Source organism: Anomaloglossus baeobatrachus, chromosome 2 (genome assembly GCF_048569485.1).
Source record: "Anomaloglossus baeobatrachus isolate aAnoBae1 chromosome 2, aAnoBae1.hap1, whole genome shotgun sequence".
Taxonomy (NCBI): Eukaryota; Metazoa; Chordata; class Amphibia; order Anura; family Aromobatidae; genus Anomaloglossus; species Anomaloglossus baeobatrachus.
The window spans coordinates 355,699,305-355,724,795 of record NC_134354.1 but is presented as its reverse complement, the minus strand read 5'-3'; the positions used below and the strand labels follow the sequence as shown (position 1 = coordinate 355,724,795).

At 39.9% G+C, this 25,491-nt stretch overlaps 7 non-coding genes across 7 annotated transcripts; all 7 read left to right on the top strand.

Annotated features, from left to right (window-relative positions):
• Positions 1-368: 368 nt before the first annotated feature.
• TRNAV-UAC (transfer RNA valine (anticodon UAC)) lies at positions 369-441 on the top strand. Its single transcript has one exon. It is a non-coding gene; the product is annotated as a tRNA-Val (tRNA).
• Positions 442-1,107: 666 nt separating this feature from the next.
• On the top strand, positions 1,108-1,180 carry TRNAF-AAA (transfer RNA phenylalanine (anticodon AAA)). The gene has a single exon. It is a non-coding gene; the product is annotated as a tRNA-Phe (tRNA).
• Positions 1,181-9,756: 8,576 nt separating this feature from the next.
• TRNAV-CAC (transfer RNA valine (anticodon CAC)) lies at positions 9,757-9,829 on the top strand. Its single transcript has one exon. It is a non-coding gene; the product is annotated as a tRNA-Val (tRNA).
• A 5,916-nt stretch (positions 9,830-15,745) lies between these two features.
• On the top strand, positions 15,746-15,818 carry TRNAV-AAC (transfer RNA valine (anticodon AAC)). The gene has a single exon. It is a non-coding gene; the product is annotated as a tRNA-Val (tRNA).
• A 917-nt stretch (positions 15,819-16,735) lies between these two features.
• TRNAV-UAC (transfer RNA valine (anticodon UAC)) lies at positions 16,736-16,808 on the top strand. The gene has a single exon. It is a non-coding gene; the product is annotated as a tRNA-Val (tRNA).
• A 1,653-nt stretch (positions 16,809-18,461) lies between these two features.
• Positions 18,462-18,534, top strand: TRNAI-UAU (transfer RNA isoleucine (anticodon UAU)). Its single transcript has one exon. It is a non-coding gene; the product is annotated as a tRNA-Ile (tRNA).
• A 6,555-nt stretch (positions 18,535-25,089) lies between these two features.
• Positions 25,090-25,162, top strand: TRNAV-UAC (transfer RNA valine (anticodon UAC)). The gene has a single exon. It is a non-coding gene; the product is annotated as a tRNA-Val (tRNA).
• Positions 25,163-25,491: the final 329 nt, after the last annotated feature.

Genomic DNA, 25,491 nt, shown 5'->3' with positions numbered 1-25,491 from the left:
AATATGTAATAAAAATTGTAAATGTTTCATTAACCAAAAATACTTTCCTTCAGCAATAAAAAGGCCCCGTCAGTCACAATTCTTCTCTGCTAGCCAATACACAGTAACTTTCCATCAGGTTTCATAGAGTAGTGGTCATCATGTCTGCTTAACATGCAGAAGGTCCCGCGTTCAATCCCCAGTAAAACCAATCTGTTCTTGGTGTTGAAATAATACTCAATTAAACTACAATATATGAAGTTCTTGGCTTTGTTGCCGAATGATGGGATGTTTTGGCTTCCATCCCCAACAGAGCTACGAATTTGTTTTTTTTTTTCCCTGGCGGTTAAAACTCGTCTCTAATTGCCATTACTTTGCAGGCTTTCAAAGGTTTCATAGTGTAGTGGAAATCACGTCTGCTTTACACGCAGAAGGTCCTGGGTTCAATCCCCAGTGAAACCCATGTGTTTTTGGTGTTGAAATAATCCCCTATCAATCTGCAGTATATAAAGCTCTTGGCTTTGTTGCCGAATAACGGGATGTTTTAGCTTCCATCACCAACAGAGCTACGAATTTTTTTTTTTTTCCCCTGGCAGTCAAAACTCATCTCTAATTGCCATTACTTTGCAGGATTTCAAAGGTTTCATAGTGTAGTGGTCATCACGTCTGCTTCACACGCAGAAGATCCTGAGTTCAATCCCCAGTGAAACCAATCTGTTTTTGGTGTTGAAGTAATTTCCTATCGACTTGTAATATGTAAAATTCTTGGTTTTGTTGCCAAATGACAATACATTTTGGCTTCCATCACAAAGAGAACTACGATTTTGGGTTTCTTTTTTATTGACAATTTTAGTAGAAAACATAATCCCATATTATAAAAATCCTATTTGTTTCAAAATATATAGTTCCCATAAAAACAAAAGCAAAAGACCAAACTATGGAGAAAAAAGTAACACATTCAATATAAACTTCAATTTAAGCAAAATCCCTTTGTAGGAATAAAACTGGTAAAATATGTAATAATAATTGTAAATGTTTCATTAACCAAAAATACTTTCCTTCAGCAATAAAAAGGCCCCGTCAGTCACAATTCTGCTCTGCTAGCCAATACACAGTAAATTTTTGTCAGGTTTCATAGTGTAGTGGCCATCACGTCTGCTTAAAATGCAGAAGGTCCTGGGTTCAATCCCCAGTGAAACCAATCTGTTCGTAGTGTTGAAATAATACGCTATCCAGCTACAATATATGACGTTCTCGGCTTTGTTGCCGAATGACGGGATGTTTTGGCTTCCATCACAAACAGAACTACAAATTATTTTTTTTTTTCCCCTAGCGGTCAAAACTCGTCTCTAAATGCCATTACTTTGCAGGATTTCACAGGTTTCATAGTGGAGTCGTCATCACGTCTACTTCACACGCAGGAGGTCTTGGGTTCAATCCCCAGTAAAAACAAGCTGTTTTCGCTGTTGAAGTAATTTGCTATCAACCTGTAACATATGAAATTCTTTGTTTTATTGCCAACTGATAATATATTTTGGCTTCCATCACCAAGAGAACTACGATTTTGGGTTTCTTTTTTATTGACCATTTTAGCAGAAAACATAATCCCATATTATAAAAATCCTGTTTGTTTCAAAATATATAGTTCCTTTTAATACCAAAGCAAACAACTAAACTATGTGGAAAAAAGTAACACATTCAATGTAAACTTCCTTTTAAGCAAAATCCCTTTGTAGGAATAAAACTGGTAAAATATGTAATAAAAATTGTAAATGTTTCATTAACCAAAAATACTTTCCTTCAGCAATAAAAAGGCCCCGTCAGTCACAATTCTGCTCTGCTAGCCAATACACAGTAACTTTCCATCAGGTTTCATAGAGTAGTGGTCATCCCGTCTGCTTAACATGCAGAAGGTCCTGCGTTCAATCCCCAGTAAAACCAATCTGTTCTTGGTGTTGAAATAATACTCAATTAAACTACAATATATGATGTTCTTGGCTTTGTTGCCGAATAACGGGATGTTTTAGCTTCCATCACCAACAGAGCTACGAATTTGTTTTTTTTTTTTCCCTGGCGGTCAAAACTCGTCTCTAATTGCCATTACTTTGCAGGCTTTCAAAGGTTTCATAGTGTAGTGGAAATCACGTTTGCTTTACACGCAGAAGCCCCTGGGTTCAATCCCCAGTGAAACCCATGTGTTCTTGGTGTTGAAATAATATCCTATCAACCTGCAATCTATAAAGTTCTTGGCTTTGTTGCCGAAACACGGGATGTTTTAGCTTCCATCACCAACAGAGCTACAAATTTGTTTTTTTTACCCTGGCGGTCAAAACTCGTCTGTAATTGCCATTACTTTGCAGGTTTTCAAAGGTTTCATAGTGTAGTTTTCATCACGTCTGCTTCACACGCAGAAGGCCACTGGGTTCAATCCCCAGTAAAAAAAAGCCGTTTTCGCTGTTGAATTAATATGCTATACACCTGTAATATATGAAATTCTTGGTTTTGTTGCCAACTGATAATATATTTTGGCTTCCATCACCAAAAGAACTACGATTTTGGGTTTCATTTTTATTGACCATTTTAGCAGAAAACATAATCTTATATTATAAAAATCCTGTTTGTTTCAAAATATATAGTTCCTTTAAATACAAAAGCAAACGACTAAACTATGTAGAAAAAAGTAACACATTCAATGTAAACTTCCATTTAAGCAAAATCCCTTTGTAGGAATAAAACTGGTAAAATATGTAATAAAAATTGTAAATGTTTCATTAACCAAAAATACTTTCCTTCAGCAAAAAAAAGGCCCGTCAGTCACAATTCTGCTCTGCTAGCCAATACACAGTAACTTTACATCAGGTTTCATAGAGTAGTGGTCATCACGTCTGCTTAACACGCTGAAGGTCCTGTGTTCAATCCCCAGTAAAACCAATCTGTTCTTGGTGTTGAAATAATACCCAATTAAACTACAATATATGAAGTTCTTGGCTTTGTTGCCGAATGATGGGATGTTTTGGCTTCCATCACCAACAGAGCTACGAATTTGTTTCTTTTTTCCCCTGTCGGTCAAAACTCGTCTCTAACTGCCATTACTTTGCAGGATTTCAAAGGTTTCATAGTGTAGTTTTTATCACGTCTGCTTCACACGCAGAAGGTCCTGGGTTTAATCCCCAGTGAAACCAATCTGTTTTGGTGTTGAAGTAATTTCCTATCGACTTGTAATATGTGAAATTCTTGGTTTCGTTGCCAAATGACAATACATTTTGGCTTCCATCACAAAGAGAACTACGATTTTGGGTTTCTTTTTTATTGACCATTTTAGCAGAAAACATAATCCCAAATTATAAAAATCCTATTTGTTTTAAAATATATAGTTCACATAAATACAAAAGCAAACGACTAAACTATGTAGAAAAAATAACACATGCAATGTAAACTTCAATTTAAGCAAAATCCCTTTGTAGGAATAAAACTGGTAAAATATGTAATAATAATTGTAAATGTTTCATTAACCAAAAATACTTTCCTTCAGCAATTAAAAGGCCCCGTCAGTCACAATTCTGCTCTGCTAGCCAAAACACAGTAACTTACCATCAGGTTTCAAAGTGTAGTGCTCATAACGTCTGCTAAACACGCAGAAGGTCCTAGGTTGAATCCCCAGTAAAACCTATCTGTTCATGGTGTTGAAATAAAACCCTATCAACCTGCAGTATATGATGTTCTTGGCTTTGTTGCCGAATGACCGGATGTTTTAGCTTACATCACCAACAGAGCTACAAATTTGTTTTTTTTCCCCTGGCGGTCAAAACTCGTCTCTAATTGCCATTACTTTGCAGGATTTCAAAGGTTTCATAGTGTAGTGGTCATCACGTCTGCTTCACACGCAGAAGGTCTTGGGTTCAATCCCCAGTGAAACCCATGTGTTCATGGTGTTGTAATAATTCCATATCAACCTGCAATATATAAAGTTCTTGGCTTTGTTGCCGAATAATGGGATGTTTTAGCTTCCATCACCAACAGAGCTACGAATTTGTTTTTTTTCCACCTGGCGGTCAAAACTCGTCTCTAATTGCCATTACTTTGCAGGATTTCAAAGGTTTCATAGTGTAGTGTTCATCACGTCTGCTTCACACGCAGAAGGTCCTGGGTTCAATCCCCAATGAAACAAATCTGTTTTTGGTGTTGATGTAATTTCCTATTGACTTGTAATATGTGAAATTCTTGGTTTCGTTGCCAAATGACAATACATTTTGGCTTCCATCACCAAGAGAACTTCAATTTTGGGTTTCTTTTTTATTGACCATTTTAGCAGAAAACATAATCCCGTATTATAAAAATCCTATTTGTTTTAAAATATATAGTTCCCATAAATACAAAAGCAAACGACTAAACTATGTAGAAAAAAGTAACACATTCAATGTAAACTTCAATTTAAGCAAAATCCCTTTGTAGGAATAAAACTGGTAAAATATATAATAAAAATTGTAAATGTTTCATTAACCAAAAATACTTTCCTTCAGCAATAAAAAGGCCCCATCAGTCACAATTCTGCTCTGCTATCCAATACACAGTAACTTTCCATCAGGTTTCATAGTGTAGTGCTCATCACGTCTGCTTAACACGCAGAAGGTCCTAGGTTGAATCCCCAGGAAAACAAATCTGTTCATGGTGTTGAAATAAAACCCTATCAACCCGCAGTATATGATGTTCTTGGCTTTGTTGCCGAATGACGGGATGTTTTGGCTTCCATCACCAACAGAGCTACAAATTTGTTTTTTTTCCCCTGGCGGTCAAAACTCGTCTCTAATTGCCATTTCTTTGCAGAATTCCAAAGGTTTCATAGTGTAGTGGTCATCACGTCTGCTTCACATGCAGAAGTTTCTGGGTTCAATCCCCATTAAAAACAAACCGTTATCGCTGTTGAAGTAATTTGCTATCAACCTGTAATATATGAAATTCTTGGTTTTGTTGCCAACTGATATTATATTTTGGCTTCCATCACCAAGAGAACTACGATTTTGGGTTTCTTTTTTATTGACCATTTTAGCAGAAAACATAATCCCATATTATAAAAATCCTGTTTGTTTCAAAATATATAGTTCCTTTAAATACAAAAGCAAACGACTAAACTATGTAGAAAAAAGTAACACATTCATTGTAAACTTCCATTTAAGCAAAATTCCTTAGTAGGAATAAAACTGGTAAAATATGTAATAACAATTGTAAATGTTTCATTAACCAAAAATACTTTCCTTCAGCAATAAAAAGGCCCCGTCAGTTACAATTCTGCTCTGCTAGCCAATACACAGTAACTTTCCATCAGGTTTCATAGAGTAGTGGTCATCATGTCTGCTTAACACGCAGAAGGTCCTGCGTTCAATCCCCAGTGAAACCAATCTGTTCTTGGTGTTGAAATAATACCCAATTGAACTACAATATATGAAGGTCTTGGCTTTGTTGCCGAATGATGGGATGTTTTGGCTTCCATCACCAACAGAGCTACGAATTTGTTTTTTTTTTTCCCTGGCGGTCAAAACTCGTCTCTAATTGCCATTACTTTGCAGGCTTTCAAAGGTTTCATAGTGTAGTGGAAATCACGTTTGCTTTACACGCAGAAGGCCCTGGGTTCAATCCCCAGTGAAATCCATGTGTTCTTGGTGTTGAAATAATATCCTATCAACCTGCAATCTATAAAGTTGTTGGCTTTGTTGCTGAATAACGGGATGTTTTAGCTTCTATCACCAACAGAGCTACAAATTTGTTTTTTTTTCCCTGGCGGTCAAAACTCGTCTGTAATTGCCGTTACTTTGCAGGATTTCAAAGGTTTCATAGTGTAGTTTTCATCACGTCTGCTTCACACGCAGAAGGCCACTGGGTTCAATCCCCAGTAAAAACAAGCCGTTTTCGCTGTTGAATTAATATGCTATACACCTGTAATATATGAAATTCTTGGTTTTGTTGCCAACTGATAATATATTTTGGCTTCCATCACCAAAAGAACTACGATTTTGGGTTTCTTTTTTATTGACCATTTTAGCAGAAAACATAATCCCATATTATAAAAATCCTGTTTGTTTCAAAATATATAGTTCCTTTAAATACAAAAGCAAACGACTAAACTATGTAGAAAATAGTAACACATTCAATGTAAACTTCCATTTAAGCAAAATCCCTTTGTAGGAATAAAACTGGTAAAATATGTAATAAAAATTGTAAATGTTTCATTAACCAAAAATATTTTCCTTCAGAAATAAAAAAGGCCCGTCAGTCACAATTCTGCTCTGCTAGCCAATACACAGTAACTTACCATCAGGTTTCAAAGTGTAGTGCTCATAACGTCTGCTTAACACGCAGAAGGTCCTAGGTTGAATCCTTAGTAAAACCTATCTGTTCATGGTGTTGAAATAAAACCCTATCAACCTGCAGTATATGATGTTCTTGGCTTTGTTGCCGAATGACCGGATGTTTTAGCTTACATCACCAACAGAGCTACAAATTTGTTTTTTTTCCCCTGGCGGTCAAAACTCGTCTCTAATTGCCGTTACTTTGCAGGCTTTCAAAGGTTTCATAGTGTAGTAGAAATCACATCTGCTTTACACGCAGACGGTCCTGGGTTCAATCCCCAGTGAAACCCATGTGTTCTTGGTGTTGAAATAATCCCCTATCAACCTGCAGTATATAAAGTTCTTGGCTTTGTTGCCGAATAACGGGATGTTTTAGCTTCCATCACCAACAGAGCTACGAATTTGTTTTTTTTCCCCTGGCGGTCAAAACTCGACTCTAATTGCCATTACTTTGCAAGATTTCAAAGGTTTCATAGTGTAGTGGAAATTACGTCTGCTTTACACGCAGTAGGTCCTGGGTTCAATCCCCAGTAAAACCAATCTGTTCTTGGTTTTGAAATAATACTCAATTAAACTACAATATATGAAGTTCTTGGCTTTGTTGCCGAATGATGGGATGTTTTGGCTTCCATCCCCAAAAGAGCTACGAATTTGTTTTTTTTTTCCCTGGCGGTCAAAACTCGTCTCTAATTGCCATTACTTTGCAGGTTTTCAAAGGTTTCATAGTGTAGTGGAAATCACATCTGCTTTACACGCAGAAGGTCCTGGGTTCAATCCACAGTGAAACCAAACTGTTTTTGGTGTTGAAGTAATTTCCTATCGACTTGTAATATGTGAAATTCTTACTTTCGTTGCCAAATGACAATACATTTTGGCTTCCATCACAAAGAGAACTACGATTTTGGGTTTCTTTTTTATTGACCATTTTAGCAGAAAACATAATCCCATATTATAAAAATCCTGTTTGTTTCAAAATATATAGTTCCTTTAAATACAAAAGCAAATAACTAAACTATGTGGAAAAAAGTAACACATTCAATGTAAACTTCCTTTTAAGCAAAATCCCTTTGTAGGAATAAAACTGGTAAAATATGTAATAAAAATTGTAAATGTTTCATTAACCAAAAATACTTTCCTTCAGCAATAAAAAGGCCCCGTCAGTCACAATTCTGCTCTGCTAGCCAATACACAGTAACTTTCCATCAGGTTTCAAAGAGTAGTGGTCATCACGTCTGCTTAACACGCAGAAGGTCCTGCGTTCAATCCCCAGTAAAACCAATCTGTTCTTGGTGTTGAAATAATACTCAATTAAACTACTATATATGAAGTTCTTGGCTTTGTTGCCGAATGATGGGATGTTTTGGCTTCCATCCCCAACAGAGCTACGAATTTGGTTTTTTTTTCCCTGGCGGTCAAAACTCATCTCTAATTGCCATTACTTTGCAAGCTTTCAAAGGTTTCATAGTGTAGTGGAAATCACGTGTGCTATACACACAGAAGGTCCTGGGTTCAATCCCCAGTGAAACCCATGTGTTCTTGGTGTTGAAATAATCCCCTATCAACCTGCAGTATATAAATTTCTTGGCTTTGTTGCCGAATAACGGGATGTTTTAGCTTCCATCACCAACAGAGCTACGAATTTGTTTTTTTTCCCCTGGCGGTCAAAACTCGTCTCTAATTGCCATTACTTTGCAGGATTTCAAAAGTTTCATAGTGTAGTGGTCATCATGTCTGCTTCACACGCAAAAGTTCCTGGGTTCAATCCCCAGTGAAACCAATCTGTTTTTGGTGTTGAAGTAATTTCCTATCGACTTGTAATATGTGAAATTCTTGGTTTTGTTGCCAAATGACAATACATTTTGGCTTCCATCACAAAGAGAACTACGATTTTGGGTTTCTTTTTTATTGACCATTTTAGCAGAAAACATAATCCCATATTATAAAAATCCTATTTGTTTCAAAATATATAGTTCCCATAAATAGAAAAGCAAAAGACCAAACTATGGAGAAAAAAGTAACACATTCAATATAAACTTCAATTTAAGCAAAATCCCTTTGTAGGAATAAAACTGGTAAAATATGTAATAATAATTGTAAATGTTTCATTAACCAAAAATACTTTCCTTCAGCAAAAAAATGGCTCCGTCAGTCACAATTCTGCTCTGCTAGCCAATACACAGTAACTTTTCGTCAGGTTTCATAGTGTAGTGGTCATCACGTCTGCTTAACACGCAGAAGGTCCTGGGTTCATTCCCCAGTGAAACCAATCTGTTCTTAGTGTTGAAATAATACGCTATCCAACTACAATATATGAAGTTCTCGGCTTTGTTGCCGATTGACGGGATGTTTTGGCTTCCATCACAAACAGAACTACAAATTATTATTTTTTTTTTCCCCTGGAGGTCAAAACTCGTCTCTAAATGCCATTACTTCGCAGGATTTCACAGGTTTCATAATGGAGTCGTCATCACGTCTACTTCACACGCAGAAGGTCCTGGGTTCAATCCCCAGTAAAATCAAGCCGTTTTCACTGTTGAAGTAATTTGCTATCAACCTGTAACATATGAAATTCTTTGTTTTGTTGCCAACTGATAATATATTTTGGCTTCCATCACCAAGAGAACTACGATTTTGGGTTTCTTTTTTATTGACCATTTTAGTAGAAAACATAATCCCATATTATAAAAATTCTGTTTGTTTCAAAATATATAGTTCCTTTAAATACAAAAGCAAATAACTAAACTATGTGGAAAAAAGTAACACATTCAATGTAAACTTCCTTTTAAGCAAAATCCCTTTGTAGGAATAAAACTGGTAAAATATGTAATAAAAATTGTAAATGTTTCATTAACCAAAAATACTTTCCTTCAGCAATAAAAAGGCCCCGTCAGTCACAATTCTGCTCTGATAGCCAATACACAGTAACTTTCCATCAGGTTTTATAGAGTAGTGGTCATCACGTCTGCTTAACACGCAGAAGGTCCTGCGTTCAATCCCCAGTAAAACCAATCTGTTCTTGATGTTGAAATAATACTCAATTAATCTACAATATATGAAGTTCTTGGCTTTGTTGCCGAATGATGGGATGTTTTGGCTTCCATCCCCTACAGAGCTACGAATTTGTTTTTTTTTCCCTGGCGGTCAAAACTCGTCTCTAATTGCCATTACTTTGCAGGATTACAAAGGTTTCATAGTGTAGTGGAAATCATGTCTGCTTTACACGCAGACGGTCCTGGGTTCAATCCCTAGTGAAACCCATGTGTTCTTGGTGTTGAATTAATCCCCTATCAACCTGCAGTATATTAAGTTCTTGGCTTTGTTGCCGAATAACGGGATGTTTTAGCTTCCATCACCAACAGAGCTACGAATTTGTTTTTTTTTCCCTGGCGGTCAAAACTCGTCTCTAATTGCCATTACTTTGCAGAGTTTCAAAGGTTTCGTAGTGTAGTGGTCATCACGTCTGCTTCACACGCAGAAGGTCCTGGGTTCAATCCCCAGTGAAACCAATCTGTTTTTGGTGTTGAAGTAATTTCCTATCGACATGTAATATGTGAAATTCTTGGTTTCGTTGCCAAATGACAATACATTTTGGCTTCCATCACAAAGAGAACTACGATTTTGGGTTTCTTTATTATTGACCATTTTAGCAGAAATCATAATCCCATATTATAAAAATCCTATTTGTTTCAAAATATATAGTTCCCATAAATACAAAAGCAAAAGACCAAACTATGGAGAAAAACGTAACACATTCAATATAAACTTCAATTTAAGCAAAATCCCTTTGTAGGAATAAAACTGGTAAAATATGTAATAATAATTGTAAATGTTTCATTAACCAAAAATACTTTCCTTCAGCAATAAAAAGGCCCCGTCAGTCACAATTCTGCTCTGCTAGCCAATACACAGTAACTTATCGTCACGTTTCATAATGTAGTGGTCATCACGTCTGCTTAACACGCAGAAGGTCCTGGGTTCAATCCCCAGGGAAACCAATCTGTGCTTAGTGTTGAAAAAATAATACGCTATCCAACTACAATATATGAAGTTATCGGCATTGTTGCCGAATGACGGTATGTTTTTGCTTCCATCACAAACAGAACTACAAATTATTATTTTTTTTTCCCCTGGCAGTCAAAACTCGTCTCTAAATGCCATTACTTAGTTGGCTACAAAACTAGGGGGAACCCTACGTCATTTTGTTTTCATTGTTTTGGCTAAATACAAAGCTAAGCACCCCTTAGTGCCACATGAAAGGCACCAAAGGGTGCTCCACTTATTCTCCACTTTTTCTCCACTTCTCCACTTTTTCTCCACTTTTTCTCCACTTTTTATCCATTTTTTTCTCCACTTTTTCTCCATTTTTTTCTCCACTTTTTCTCCATTTTTTTCTCCACTTTTTCTCTACTTTTTCTCCATTTTTTCTCCACTTTTTCTCCGTTCTTTATGTATTAGTCGGTCTACCCATTAGCTCTGCCATGCATACTGTAGCTCTACACCTACTGCACATGTTACTTTATGATTGACATCTTTTTCGTACCAGAGCTGTCTAAGCCTACTCTGACCCCATATTTGTCATTACTATATTGTCCTTGTACTGTATTATGACATTTGTATCATGTGTTTCATTTCTTGCTGTGTTGCAATTTTTTTGCTGCATCCCAATTGTACCTCTACATTGTTCGAGTTTATATTATTGTTCTCTCACTCTTATGTGATACTGATTATTGTCATTTTTCATGATTACATGCAGATAAGTCCAATCTGACGAAGGCTCAGGCCGAAACGTCATTTGTAACTTGTTTTGGACAAAAACATATATGCTTATGAAAAATTTTTTTTTCTTAATACGGACCAATAAAGAGTGATTTTGCATTACTATCCGTTGTGACTTACTGACTTAGTCTGGGAGATTTAGAGTGCCGAGGCTACTCTCTAATTTTATCTATTATTACCTCTGAGCACCTATATACCAGTGAGCAGAGCTTCCTCTACAGTAGTTCCCCTGATTAGGCATGCCCTTACCTCATGAGCAGGGCATTGCAGCTTTGGTAGCAACCATTACGACATGGACTCTGCTGCTGTGGACCCAGGGAGAGTGAGTGCAGATTCATTGCACCCACACTCCTCACATGAAGGGTCCGCACTCCTAGAAAATGGGGGATACGTTCCCTGAGTGTCTCCCCCCCATATTCTAGACGGTCCAGAGTCGTCGTGGGACCCCTTTATTTTTTTTCTTACAATAAATTGGTGAAAGAGGAAATGTTTTGGGGACTGTTTTTTCAAATAAATTTCTTTTGTCGATTTTTTTTTTTTTGTTAGTACTGACAGTTTATGATGTTGGGTATCTAATAGACGCCATAACATCACAAACTGCTGGGCTTGATCTCAGGTGACTTTACAGCTAGTATCAACCCGATTTATTACCCCGTTTGCCACTGCACCAGGGCACGGGATGAGCTGGGGTGAAGCACCAGGATTGGCGCATTTAGTGGATGCGCCACGTCTGGGGTGCCTGCGGCCTGCTATTTTTAGGCTGTGAAGGCCCAATAACTATGTACCTTCCCACCTTGAGAATACCAGACCACAGCTGTCCGCTTTACCTTGGCTGGTGATCCAATTTGGGGGGGACCCTACTTTTATTGTGTAATTATTAATATTTATAAAATAATTATAAAAAAGAGCCTGAGGGGACCTCCACATTGGATCCCCAACCACGGTAAAACTGCCAGCTGTGGTTTTCAGGCTACAGCCGTCTGCTTTACCTTAGCTGGCTATCAAAAATGGGGGGACCCAACGTCATTTTTTTTTTTAACTATTTTTTAAATAGAAAAAATTAATGGGCTTCCCTGTATTTTGATTGCCAACCAAGGTAACGGCAGGCAGACTGGGGTGGCAACCCATAGCTGTCTGCTTTATCTGCACTGAGAATCAAAAATACCGCGGAGCGCTAGGTCATTTTTTTAAAGATTTATTTTTACAGCACTGTGATGTCCAGCAATCAAAATACAGGGAAGCCCAATTTGTTTTTAGTTATTTAAATAAATAATTAAAAAAAAATATATATGGGCTCCCGCTGCATTTTTTGTATTGCTAGGTAAGGGTAATCCAAGCAGCTACTGGCTGCTAACCCCCACTGCTTGGTGTTACCTTCACTGGCAATGGAAAATCCAGGGAAGCATTTTTTATTTTTTTTGCCAAAAAACTACAAAAAAAGGACGTGAGCTTCGCCATATTTTTGTATGCTAGCCAGGTATAGCAGGCAGGTGCTGGAAGAGTTGGATACAGCGCCAGAAGATGGCGCTTCTTTGAAAATGCCATTTTCTGAGGCAGCTAAAGACTGCAATTCTCAGCAGTGGGGCCCAGAAAGCTCAGGCCAACCTGTGCTGCGGATTCCAATCCCCAGCTGCCTAGTTGTACCTGGCTGGACACAAAAATGGGGCGAAGCCTACGTCATTTGTTTTCTAATTATTTAATGAAATTCATGAAATAATAGAAAAAGGGCTTCCCTTTATTTTTGGTTCCCAGCCGGGTACAAATAGGCAACTGGGGGTTGGGGGCAGCCGTACCTGCCTGCTGTACCTGGCTAGCATACAAAAATATGGCGAAGCCCACATAATTTTTTCAGGGGGCAAAAAACTTCTGCATACAGTCCTGGATGGAGTATGCTGAGCCTTGTAGTTCTGCAGCTGCTGTGTGTCTGTATGGAGAAGAGCAGACAGCAGCTGCAGAACTACAAGGCTCAGCATACTCCATCCAGGACTGTATGCAGAATTTTTTTGCCCACCAAAAAAATGACGTGGGCTTCGCCATATTTTTGTATGCTAGCCAGGTACAGCAGGCAGCCACGGGCTGCCTCCAACCCCCAGTTGCCTATTTGTACCCGGCTGGGAACCAAAAATATAGGGAAGCCCGTTTTTTTTAATTATTTCACTTATTTCATGAAATAATTAAAAAACAAATGACGTGGGCTTCGCCCCATTTTTTGTGTCCAGCCGGGTACAACTAGGCAGCTGGGGATTGGAATCCGCAGCACAGGTTAGCCCGAGGTTTCTGGTCGCCTCTGCTGCGAATTTCAGTCCGCATCCGTCCCAGAAAATGGCGCTCTCATAGAAGCGCCATCATCTGGCGCTGTATCCAACTCTTCCAACAGCCCTGAAGCCGGGTGGCTTGTTGGGTAATCATGCGTTAATACTGGCGTTGTTTTACTAGCCAGTATTAAGCCAGAGATTCTTAATGTCAGGCACGTTTGACCCGGCCATTAAGAATCTCCAATAAAGGGTTAAAAAAAAACACCACACAGAGAAAAAAATACTTTAATAGAAATAAATACACAGACACATTAGAGACTCCATCTTTATTACCCCCTGTCAGCCCTCCACGATCCTGCTCTTCTGTCTTCTTTCTTTCTAGTGTAGTAGTAGTGATGATTGTAGTGAGGATGAGGTTCACCAACTCATCACTTGGGGCTGAGGAACCTCATCCTCACTACAATCCTCACTAGTGTAGTAGTAGTGATGATTTTAGTGAGGATGAGTTTACCCAGCTCATCACTTGGGGCTGAGGAACCTCATCCTCACTACAATCCTCACTAGTGTAGTAGTAGTGACGATTGTAGTGAGGATGAGTTTACCCAGCTCATCACTTGGGGCTGAGGAACCTCATCCTCACTACAATCATCACTAGTGTAGTAGTAGTGATGATTGTAGTGAGGATGAGTTTACCCAGCTCATCACTTGGGGCTGAGGAACCTCATCCTCACTACAATCATCACTAGTGTAGTAGTAGTGACGATTGTAGTGAGGATGAGTTTACCCAGCTCATCACTTGGGGCTGAGGAACCTCATCCTCACTACAATCATCACTAGTGTAGTAGTAGTGACGATTGTAGTGAGGATGAGTTTACCCAGCTCATCACTTGGGGCTGAGGAACCTCATCCTCACTACAATCCTCACTAGTGTAGTAGTAGTGACGATTGTAGTGAGGATGAGTTTACCCAGCTCATCACTTGGGGCTGAGGAACCTCATCCTCACTACAATCCTCACTACAATCGGGAAGCAGCGTGCAGCCTTCACTCCGTGAGTGATCAGTGCTGGCTGTCAGCGGTAACAGCAGTAACGCTGACAGACGCGTTACCATAGCAACGGTGCTCTCGGAGCCGCGGTTAGCGGTGACGTCACCGCTAACTGCGTTGCTATGGCAACGGTGATCTCCGTTAATGAACGGCTGTGTCAGCCGGTCCCTAACGGAACGGGTAGTCGACCGTGTGGGAGAGCATGTCGCCGGTACACGGCGATACACATATGTGCACCATGTACCGGAGAGATGCACTCGCAGGTCCTACATGATGCGTCATAGTCATGTGACCAGTCTGTAGCCAATGAGATAATAGCCACGTGACTGGTCACATGGCTATTTTGACGTCATGATAGGTCCTGCATCTCAGCTGGCAGTGCTGGTCACGGGGAGGATTCAGCGATCATCGGATGGAATAGCGGCAGGAGACAGAGTACAGGAGGGATCGCGGGGACTGGTAAGTGTTATGGCAATGTTTATTAACTGTTTGTGTACATTTATAATGCATTTTTATGTGTTTGTGATTGCCTCCCATTATAGCCTATTGGTTCGAGTTCGGTTCGTCGAACGTTCGACGAACCGAACTCGAACGGGACCCCCGTTCGGCGAACCGACTCGAGCCGAACCGCGACCGGTTCGCTCATCTCTAGTCCTGGGTTCAATTCCCAGTGAAACCAATCTGTTCTTAGTGTTGAAATAATACGCTATCCAACTCCAATATATGAAGTTCTCGGCTTTGTTGCCGAATGACGGGATGTTTTGGCTTCCATCACAAACAGAACTACAAATTATTTTTTTTTTTCCCCTGGCGGTCAAAACTCGTCTCTAAATGCCATTACTTCGCAGGATTTCACAGGTTTCATAGTGGAGTCGTCATCACGTCTACTTCACACGCAGAAGTTCCTGGGTTCAATCCCCAGTAAAAACAAGCCATTTTCGCTGTTGAAGTAATTTGCTATCAACCTGTAACATATGAAATTCTTTGTTTTGTTGCCAACTGATAATATATTTTGGCTTCCATCACCAAGAGAACTATGATTTTGGGTTTCTTTTTTATTGACCATTTTAGCAGAAAACATAATCCCATATTATAAAAATCCTATTTGTTTCAAAATATATAGTTCCCATAAATACAAAAGCAAAAGACCAAACTATGGAGAAAAAAGTAACACATTCAATATAAACTTCAATTTAAGCAAAATCCCTTTGTAGGAATAAAACTGGTAAAATATGTAATAATAATTGTAAATGTTTCATTAACCAAAAATACTTTCCTTCAGCAATAAAAAGGCCACGTCAGTCACAATTCTGCTCTGCTAGCCAATACACAGTAACTTTTCGTCAGGTTTCATAGTGTAGTGGTCATCACGTCTGCTTAACACGCAGAAGGTCCTGGGTTCAATCCCCAGTGAAACCAATCTGTTCTTAGTGTTGAAATAATATGCTATCCAACTACAATATATGAAGTTCTCGGCTTTGTTGCCGAATGACGGGATGTTTTGGCTTCCATCACAAACAGAACTACAAATTATTTTTTTTTTTCCCCTGGCGGTCAAAACTCGTCTCTAAATGCCATTACTTTGCAGGATTTCAAAGGTTTCATAGTGGAGTCGTCATCACGTCTACTTCACACGCAGAAGGTCCTGGGTTCAATCCCCAGTAAAAACAAGCAGTTTTCGCTGTTCAAGTAATTTGCTAACAACCTGTAATATATGAAATTCTTGGTTTTGTTGCCAACTGATAATATATTTTGGCTTCCCTCACCAAGAGAACTACGATTTTGGGTTTCTTTTTTATTGACCATTTTAGCAGAAAACATAATCCCATATTATAAAAATCCTGTTTGTTTCCAAAAATATAGTTCCTTTAAATACAAAAGCAAACAACTAAACTATGTGGAAAAAAGTAACACATTCAATGTAAACTTCCTTTTAAGCAAAATCCCTTTGTAGGAATAAAACTGGTAAAATATGTAATAAAAATTGTAAATGTTTCATTAACCAAAAATACTTTCCTTCAGCAATAAAAAGGCCCCGTCAGTCACAATTCTGCTCTGCTAGCCAATACACAGTAACTTTCCATCAGGTTTCATAGAGTAGTGGTCATCACGTCTGCTTAACACGCAGAAGGTCCTGCGTTCAATCCCCAGTAAAACCAATCTGTTCTTGGTGTTGAAATAATACTCAATTAAACTACAATATATGAAGTTCTTGGCTTTGTTGCCGAATGATGGGATGTTTTGGCTTCCATCCCCAACAGAGCTACGAATTTGTTTTTTTTTTCCCTGGCGGTCAAAACTCGTCTCTAATTGCCATTACTTTGCAGGCTTTCAAAGGTTTCATAGTGTAGTGGAAATCACGTCTGCTTTACACGCAGAAGGACCTGGGTTCAATCCCCAGTGAAACCCATGTGTTCTTGGTCTTGAAATAATCTCCTATCAACCTGCAGTATATAAAGTTCTTGGCTTTGTTGCTGAATAACGGGATGTTTTAGCTTCCATCACCAACAGAGCTACGAATTTGTTTTTTTTCCACTGGCGGTCAAAACTCGTCTGTAATTGCCATTACTTTGCAGGATTTCAAAGGTTTCATAGTGTAGTGGTCATCACATCTGCTTCCACGCAGAAGGTCCTGGGTTCAATCCCCAGTGAAACCAATCTGTTTTTGGTGTTGAAGTAATTTCCTATCGACTTGTAATATGTGAAATTCTTGGTTTCGTTGCCAAATGACAATACATTTTGGCTTCCATCACAAAGAGAACTACGATTTTGGGTTTCTTTTTTATTGACCATTTTAGCAGAAAACATAATCCCATATTATAAAAATCCTATTTGTTTCAAAATATATAGTTCCCATAAATACAAAAGCAAAAGACCAAACTATGGAGAAAAAAGTAACACATTCAATAAAAACTTCAATTTAAGCAAAATCCTTTTGTAGGAATAAAACTGGTAAAATATGTAATAATAATTGTAAATGTTTCATTAACCAAAAATACTTTCCTTCAGCAATAAAAAGGCCCCGTCAGTCACAATTCTGTTCTGCTAGCGAATACACAGTAACTTTTCGTCAGGTTTCATAGTGTAGTGGTCATCACGTCTGCGTAACACGCAGAAGGTCCTGGGTTCAATCCCCAGAGAAACCAATCTGTTCTTAGTGTTGAAATAATACGCTATCCAACTACAATATATGAAGTTCTCGGCATTGTTGCCGAATGACGGTATGTTTTGGCTTCCATCACAAACAGAACTAAAAATTTTTATTTTTTTTTCCCCTGGCGGTCAAAACTCGTCTCTAAATGCCATTACTTTGCAGGATTTCGCAGGTTTCATAGTGGAGTCGTCATCACGTCTACTTCACACGCAGAAGGTCTTGGGTTCAATCCCCAGTAAAAGCAAGCCGTTTTCGCTGTTGAAGTAATTTGCTATCAACCTGTAATATATGAAATTCTTGGTTTTGTTGCCAACTGATAATATATTTTGGCTTCCCTCACCAAGAGAACTACGATTTTGGGTTTCTTTTTTATTGACCATTTTAGCAGAAAACATATCCCATATTATAAAAATCCTGTTTGTTTCCAAATATATAGTTCCTTTAAATACAAAAGCAAACAAGTAAACAATGTGTAAAAAAGTAACACATTCAATGTAAACTTCCTTTTAAGCAAAATCCCTTTGTAGGAACAAAACTGGTAAAATATGTAATAAAAATTGTAAATGATTCATTAACCAAAAATACTTTCCTTCAGCAATAAAAAGGCCCCGTCAGTCACAATTCTGCTCTGCTGGCCAATACACAGTAACTTTCCATTAGGTTTCATAGAGTAGTGGTCATCATGTCTGCTTAACACGCAGGAGGTCCTGCGTTCAATCCCCAGTAAAACCAATCTGTTCTTGGTGTTGAAATAAAACTCAATTAAACTACAATATATGAAGTTCTTGGCTTTGTTGCCGAATGATGGGATGTTTTGGCTTCCATCCCCAACAGAGCTACGAATTTGGTTTTTTTTTCATGGCGGTCAAAACTCATCTCTAATTGCCATTACTTTGCAGGCTTTCAAAGGTTTCATAGCGTAGTGGAAATCACGTCTGCTTTATACGCAGGAGGTCCTGGGTTCAATCCCCAGTGAAACCCATGTGTTCTTGGTGTTGAAATAATCCCCTATCAACCTGCAGTATATAAAGTTCTTGGCTTTGTTTCCGAATAACGGGATGTTTTAGCTTCCATCACCAACAGAGCTACGAATTTGTTTTTTTTCCCCTGGCGGTCAAAACTCGTCTCTAATTGCCATTACATTGCAGGATTGCAAAGGTTTCATAGTGTAGTGGTCATCACGTCTGCTTCACACGCTGAAGGTCCTGGGTTCAATCCCCAGTGAAACCAATCTGTTTTTGGTGTTGAAGTAATTTCCTATCGACTTGTAATATGTGAAATTCTTGGTTTCGTTGCCAAATGACAATACATTTTGGCTTCCATCACAAAGAGAACTACGATTTTGGATTTCTTTTTTATTGACCATTTTAGCAGAAAACATAATCCCATATTATAAAAATCCTATTTGTTTCAAAATATATAGTTCCCATAAATACAAAAGCAAAAGACCTAACTATGGAGAAAAAAGTAACACATTCAATATAAACTTCAATTTAAGCAAAATCCCTTTGTAGGAATAAAACTGGTAAAATATTTAATAATAATTGTAAATGTTTCATTAACAAAAAATACTTTCCTTCAGCAATAAAAAGGCCCCGTCAGTTACAATTCTGCTCTGCTAGCCAATACACAGTAACTTTCCATCAAGTTTCATAGAGTAGTGGTCATCACGTCTGCTTAACACGCAGACGGTCCTGCGTTCAATCCCCAGTAAAACCAATCTGTTCTTGGTGTTGAAATAATACTCAATTAATCTACAATCTATGAAGTTCTTGGCTTTGTTGCCGAATAACGGGATGTTTTAGCTTCCAGCACCAACAGAGCTACGAATTTGTTTTTTTTTCCCCTGGCGGTCAAAACTCGTCTCTAAATGCCATTACTTTGCAGGATTTCACAGGTTTCATAGTGGAGTCGTCATCACGTCTACTTCACACGCAGAAGGTCCTGGGTTCAATCCCCAGTAAAAACAAGCGGTTTTCTCTGTTGAAGTAATTTGCTATCAACCTGTAACATATGAAATTCTTTGTTTTGTTGCCAACTGATAATATATTTTGGCTTTTATCACCAAGAGAACTACGATTTTGGGTTTCTTTTTTATTGACCATTTTAGCAGAAAACATAATCCCATATTATAAAAATCCTGTTTGTTTCAAAATATATAGTTCCTTTAAATACAAAAGCAAACAACTAAACTATGTGGAAAAAAGTAACACATTCAATGTAAACTTCCTTTTAAGCAAAATCCCTTTGTAGGAATAAAACTGGTAAAATATGTAATAAAAATTGTAAATGTTTCATTAACCAAAAATACTTTCCTTCAGCAATAAAAAGGCCCTGTCAGTCACAATTCTGCTCTGCTGGCCAATACACAGTAGCTTTCCATCAGGTTTCATAGAGTAGTGGTCATCACTAGAGTTGAGCGCGGTTCGCGGTTCGAGGTTCTCCAGTTCGGGGCTCGAGTGATTTTTGGGGCTGTTCTAGATCGAACTAGAACTCGAGCTTTTTTGCAAAAGCTCGATAGTTCTAGAAATGTTCGAGAACGGTTCTAGCAGTAAAAAGCAGGGCTTTTTACGGCTACAGTGTGCAGGAGCCATCACTGGCAGCCTGCCACAAGCTGGTAACCAAGAAAAACATCGGGTATCCAACCAAAGCGCTTTGGTTAGTAACCCGATGTTTATCCTAGTTACGTGCAGGAAGCCCACACTTCCCCGCTCAGCTCGCTCCTCCCCCTCCTGCCCGCGGCATGTACACATACACTCACACACACACTCACACACACATTCCCGCTCGGCTTACCTGCGGTGATGAAGTCCTGCCATCCCGACCTCAGCGCTGTCACTGTCCTCCATGGCCGCCGCTTGTCACGTCACCTCTCGCTTCCGACCCGAGACTGACTAGCGGTGACGTCACGGGCCTCTCGCGAGACTTGGTGTGAAGGCTCCGGTCATTGAACTCAGTGACAGGGGTTGTCGGCAGTGCTGGAGATCAGCGCAGGTAATGTACCTCGCTGACAGCAGCACTTGTCATGCCCTGCAGTGACCTGGGCTGACCCATTGATGTTAGCTCAGGTCACTGCACTGCTCTCCCAGCCAATGGGGAACATTCTGTTCTTCATTGACTGGGACAGTGTGGATCGTCATGGCAACCCCTTGGATTACACCAGACCTGGATTTATTTTTCATTCTAATAAATTGGTTAAAGAGGGAATGTTTTGGGGAGTGTTTTTTCAAATAAAAATGTGTTTGTCGTCTATTTTTTTTTATTACTGACTGGGTTGGTGATGTCGGGTATCTGATAGACGCCTGACCTCACCAACCCCAGGGCTTAATGCCAGGTGACATTACACATCTGGTATTAACCCCATATATTACCCCGTTTGCCACCGAACTAGGGCGCGGGATGAGCTGGGGCGAAGCACCAGGATTGGCGCATCTAATGGATGCGCCACTTCTGGGGCGGCTGCGGCCTGCTATTTTTAGGCTGGGGAGAGTCCAATAACCATGGACCTCCCTAGTCTGAGAATATCAGGCCCCAGCTGTCTGCTTTACCTTGGCTGGTGATCCAATTTTGGGGGACCCCTACGTGTTTTTTTTTTAATTATTTATTTAATTTAAAATAACAGCGTGGGGTGCCCTCAGTTTTGGATTACCAGCCAAGGTGAGGTTGCCAGCTGTGGTCTGCAGGCTGCAGCCGTCTGCTTTACCCCAGCTGGCTACAAAACTAGGGGGAACCCTACGTCATTTTTTTTTTCATTTTTTTGGCTAAATAAAAAGCTAAGCACCCCTTAGTGCCACATGAAAGGCACCAAAGGGTGCTCCACTTTTTCTCCATTTTTTCTCCACTTTTTCAACATTTTTTCTCCACTTTTTCTCCATTTTTTTCTCCACTTATTCTCCACTTTTTCTCCACTTATTCTCCACTTATTCTCCACTTTTTCTCCACTTATTCTCCATTTTTTCTCCACTTTTTCTACATTTTTTCTCCACTTATTCTCCACTTATTCTCCACTTTTTCTCTACTTTTTCTCCACTTTTTCTCCATTTTTTTCTCCACTTATTCTTAACTTTTTCTCCACTTATTCTCCACTTTTTCTCCATTTTTTTCTCCACTTTTTCTCCACTTTTTCTCCACTTTTTCTCCATTTTTTTCTCCACTTTTTCTCCACTTTTTCTCCACTTTTTCTCTATTTTTTTCTCCACTTTTTTCTCCACTTTTTCTCCACTTTTTCTCCACTTTTTCTCTATTTTTTTCTCCACTTTTTTCTCCACTTTTTCTCCACTTTTTCTCCACTTTTTCTCTATTTTTTTCTCCACTTTTTTCTCCACTTTTTCTCCACTTTTTCTCCACTTTTTCTCTACTTTTTCTCCACTTTTTCTCTATTTTTTTCTCAACTTTTTTCTCCACTTTTTCTCCACTTATTCTCCACTTTTTCTCCACTTTTTCTACATTTTTTCTCCACTTTTTCTACATTTTTTTCTCCACTTTTTCTCCACTTTTTCACCACTTTTTCTCCATTTTTTTCTCCACTTTTTCTCCTCTTATTCTCCACTTTTTCCCGATTTATTACCCTGTTTGCCACTGCACCAGGGCACGGGATGAGCTGGGGTGAAGCGCCAGGATTGGCGCATCTAGTGGATGCGCCACGTCTGGGGTGCCTGCGGCCTGCTATTTTTAGGCTGTGAAGGCCCAATAACTATGGACCTTCCCACCCTGAGAATCCCAGACCACAGCTGTCCGCTTTACCTTGGCTGGTGATCCAATTTGGGGGGGACCCTACTTTTATTGTGTAATTATTAATATTTATAAAATAATTATAAAAAAGAGCCTGAGGGGACCTCCACATTGGATCCCCAACCACGCTAAAGCTGCCAGCTGTGGTTTTCAGGCTACAGCCGTCTGCTTTACCCTAGCTGGCTATCAAAAATGGGGGGACCCAACGTCATTTTTTTTTTTAACTATTTTTTAAATAGAAAAAATTAATGGGCTTCCCTGTATTTTGATTGCCAACCAAGGTAACGGCAGGCAGATGGGGGTGGCAACCCATAGCTGTCTGCTTTATCTGCGCTGAGAATCAAAAATACCGCGGAGCGCTACGTCATTTTTTTAAAGATTTATTTTTACAGCACTGTGATGTCCAGCAATCAAAATACAGGGAAGCCCATTTTATTTTTAGTTATTTAAATAAATAATTAAAAAAAATATATATGGGCTCCCGCTGCATTTTTTGTATTGCTAGCTAAGGGTAATCCAAGCAGCTACTGGCTGCTAACCCCCACTGCTTGGTGTTACCTTCACTGGCAATGGAAAATCCAGGGAAGCATTTTTTATTTTTTTTGCCAAAAAACTACAAAAAAAGGACGTGAGCTTCGCCATATTTTTGTATGCTAGCCAGGTATAGCAGGCAGGTGCTGGAAGAGTTGGATACAGCGCCAGAAGATGGCGCTTCTATGAAAATGCCATTTTCTGAGGCGGCTGCAGACTGCAATTCGCAGCAGTGGGGCCCAGAAAGCTCAGGCCAACCTGTGCTGCGGATTCCAATCCCCAGCTGCCTAGTTGTACCTGGCTGGACACAAAAATGGGGCGAAGCCTACGTCATTTGTTTTCTAATTATTTCATGAAATTCATGAAATAATAAAAAAGGGCTTCCCTTTATTTTTGGTTCCCAGCCGGGTACAAATAGGCAACTGGGGGTTGGGGGCAGCCGTACCTGCCTCCTGTACCTGGCTAGCATACAAAAATATGGCGAAGCCCACATAATTTTTTCAGGGGGCAAAAAACTTCTGCATACAGTCCTGGATGGAGTATGCTGATCCTTGTAGTTCTGCAGCTGCTGTCTGTCTGTATGGAGAAGAGCAGAGAGCAGCTGCAGAACTAGAAGGCTCAGCATACTCCATCCAGGACTGTATGCAGAATTTTTTTGCCCACCAAAAAAATGACGTGGGCTTCGCCATATTTTTGTATGCTAGCCAGGTACAGCAGGCAGCCACGGGCTGCCTCCAACCCCCAGTTGCCTATTTGTACCCGGCTGGGAACCAAAAATATAGGGAAGCCCGTTTTTTTTTAATTATTTCACTTATTTCATGAAATAATTAAAAAACAAATGACGTGGGCTTCGCCCCATTTTTGTGTCCAGCCGGGTACAACTAGGCAGCTGGGGATTGGAATCCGCAGCACAGGTTAGCCCGAGGTTTCTGGGTGCCTCTGCTGCGGATTTCAGTCCGCAGCCGTCCCAGAAAATGGCGCTCTCATAGAAGCGCCATCATCTGGCGCTGTATCCAACTCTTCCAACAGCCCTGGAGCCGGGTGGCTTGTTGGGTAATCATGAGTTAATACTGGCTTTGTTTTACTAGCCAGTATTAAGCCAGAGATTCTCAATGTCAGGCACGTTTGACCCGGCCATTAAGAATCTCCAATAAAGGGTTAAAAAAAAGACACCACACAGAGAAAAAATACTTTAATAGAAATAAATACACAGACACATTAGAGACTCCATCTTTATTACCCCCTGTCAGCCCTCCACGATCCTGCTCTTCTGTCTTCTTTCTAGTGTAGTAGTAGTGACGATTGTAGTGAGGAAGGATGAGGTTCACCAGCTCATCACTTGGGGCTGGGGAACCTCATCCTCACTACAATGCTCACTACAATCGTGCAGCCTTCACTCCGTGAGTGATCAGTGCTGGCTGTCAGCGGTAACAGCGGTAACGCTGACAGACGCGTTACCATAGCAACGGTGCTCTCGGAGCCGCGGTTAGCGGTGACGTCACCGCTAACTGCGTTGCTATGGCAACGGTGATCTCCGTTAATGACCGGCTGTGTCAGCCGGTCCCTAACGGAACGGGGAGTCGACCGTGTGCTAGAGCATGTCGCCGGTACACGGCGATACACATATGTGCACCGTGTACCGGAGAGATGCACTCGCAGGTCCTACATGACGTGTCATAGTCATGTGACCAGTCTGTAGCCAATGAGATAATAGCCACGTGACTGGTCACATGGCTATTTTGACGTAGGTCCTGCATCTCTGCTGGCAGTGCTGGTCACGGGGAGGATTCAGCGATCATCGGATGGAATAGCGGCAGGAGACAGAGTGCAGAAGGGATCGCGAGGACCGGTAAGTGTTATGGCAATGTTTATTAACTTTTTGTGTACATTTATCATGCATTTTTATATGTTTGTGATTGCCTCCCATTATAGCCTATACGTTCGAGTTCGGTTCGTCGAACGTTCGACGAACTGAACTCGAACGGGACCTCCGTTCGGCGAACCGCCTCGAGCCGAACCGGGACCAGTTCGCTCATCTCTAGTCATCACGACTGCTTAACACGCAGAAGGTCCTGTGTTCAATCCCCAGTAAAACCAATCTGTTCTTGGTGTTGAAATAATACTCAATTAAACTACAATATATGAAGTTCTTGGCTTTGTTGCCGAATGATGGGATGTTTTCGCTTCCATCCCCAACAGAGCTACGAATTTGTTTGTTTTTTCCCTGGCGGTCAAAACTCGTCTCTAATTGCCATTACTTTGCAGGCTTTCAAAGGTTTCATAGTGTAGTGGAAATCATGTCTGCTTTACACGCAGAAGGTCCTGGGTTCAATCCCCAGTGAAACCCATGTGTTCTTGGTGTTGAAATAATCCCCTATCAACCTGCAATATATAAAGTTCTTGGCTTTGTTGCCGAATAACGGGATGTTTTAGCTTCCATCACCAACAGAGCTACGAATTTGTTTTTTTTCCCCTGGCGGTCAAAACTCGTCTCTAATTGCCATTACTTTGCAGGATTTCAAAGGTTTCATAGTGTAGTGGAAATCACGTCTGCTTCACACGCAGAAGGTCCTGGGTTCAATCCCCAGTGAAACCAATCTGTTTTTGGTGTTGAAGTAATTTCCTATCGACTTGTAATATGTGAAATTCTTGGTTTCGTTGCCAAATGACAATACA